This window comes from Vicia villosa, linkage group LG7 (genome assembly GCF_029867415.1).
Source record: "Vicia villosa cultivar HV-30 ecotype Madison, WI linkage group LG7, Vvil1.0, whole genome shotgun sequence".
Classification (NCBI taxonomy): domain Eukaryota; kingdom Viridiplantae; phylum Streptophyta; class Magnoliopsida; order Fabales; family Fabaceae; genus Vicia; species Vicia villosa.
Window position 1 is genome coordinate 49,129,948 of NC_081186.1, and position 1,703 is coordinate 49,131,650.

A 1,703-nucleotide genomic window follows, 5' to 3' on the forward strand; every position below is an offset into this window, starting at 1 on the left:
TAAATTAACCCAAGAAAAAAAATTAAAAAATTGATTCTGGAATCCCTGTGCACAGGTTAGTTAACATCTACGATAGCCAACATTTCTACAGCCTTGATAATAAAGTTCACACTAAAGTTAAGATATCTGTATTGGATTTTCCTCGATAACCCACCTAAATTCAAAAGAACCATCGCACCTTCACTTGCAACCTTGGCGAAGGGAATATAATGACGGCGGCCATTCTCTGGAACAAAGAAATTAAATCAAAAAGAAAAACTCATATAGAGGTATTCAAATCAAAATGCAATGACCGAACGCTACACAACCTAGATTTCAAATTGTCAACAAAAAATACTAGTCACCATTCAAATTTATATATCTTTTACAAAATATAATTCATAATGTCTTAATAACAAATAACTAACTACAGAATGCATAAAAGAAATTTGAATTGAATAAAACCCTAAAACATTCCCCAAATTCTAAATTCTAATAATCCATAACCCTAAGCACGTTCACCGCCGATACGACGCGCAAGTTGAATATCCTTAGGGATAATGTTAACTCTCTTAGCATGAATCGCACACAAATTAGTATCCTCAAACAAGACGCTGGATTGGAAGCTTACGGATCAAAAGTTCAGTGTTCTTCTGGTATTTACGAATCTCACGAAGAGCGACGATTCTAGGGCGATAACGATGAGGCTTCTTCACTCCACCGGTTGTTGGAGCAGATTTTCTTGCAGCATTGGTGGCGAATTGCTTCCTTGGAGCCTTACCGCCTGTGGATTTCCGAGTTGTTTACTATGTACGAGCAATTGATGATTTGGGATGACGAGAGCGAGAGAAGAAAAGAAAGAAAATGCAAAGAAAATAGATATTAGGTTTTCAGAACCTATGATTTGGGATGACCATTTTTTTCCTGGGTTAGTTTAGAAGAGGTTTAAAACCCCTGCAATTTTAAACCTTTTCATATTTTTGTCAAGTGTCTTCCACGTGGAGTGCCACGTCAGCCTCCGTTAGTGAAAACTAACGGGAGGGACTAATACTGGGGACGGAAAATTTTGCAAGGACCATTTACTGAAGAAATTTTTTATAGGGACTAAAATTATAGGGTCGCATATTTATAGGGACTAAAAACGTATTTAACCCTATAAGAAGTTAACAAGTTTGCATACCATATGTTCATTTTCAGGAAGCACATAACCTTGTAGTTGGTCCATGTAGATTTTCTCATCGAGATCTCCATTTAGGAATGTTGTTTTAACATCCATTTGATGAACCATAAGATCATTTACGGAAGCTAATGCAAACAATACTCTAATTTTCGCCGTCCTTGCTACTGGTGTGTATGTGTCAAAATAATCAAAACTTTCCTTTTGTCTATACCTTTTTGCTACTATTCTAGACTTGTAGGTGTTTAATGTACCATCACTATGATACTTTTTCTAAACACCCATTTGCCTCCAATGGGCCTTGATCCCTTGAGAAGATGACAAGTTCCTAAGTTTGGTTTGAAATAATTGAATCCACTTCGTCTTGGATAGCATTCTTCCAAACGAAAGAGTCCCTTGAAGCTATTGTTTTTTATAGGTTTTAGGATCATCCTCTACTTAAAGAGTAATAAGAATCTTATGAATATCATTCTTGAAATTTCCTTCAATTAGATAAAAAGAAATAAGTTGAGAATCAATTTCATTTGGTCCTAGATCCTTAGCTTTT

At 35.7% G+C, this 1,703-nt stretch overlaps 1 pseudogene; it reads right to left on the reverse strand.

Annotated features, from left to right (window-relative positions):
* Window positions 1-487: 487 nt before the first annotated feature.
* On the reverse strand, window positions 488-830 carry LOC131619002 (histone H3.3-like; annotated as a pseudogene).
* Between the last annotated feature and the right edge of the window lie 873 nt (window positions 831-1,703).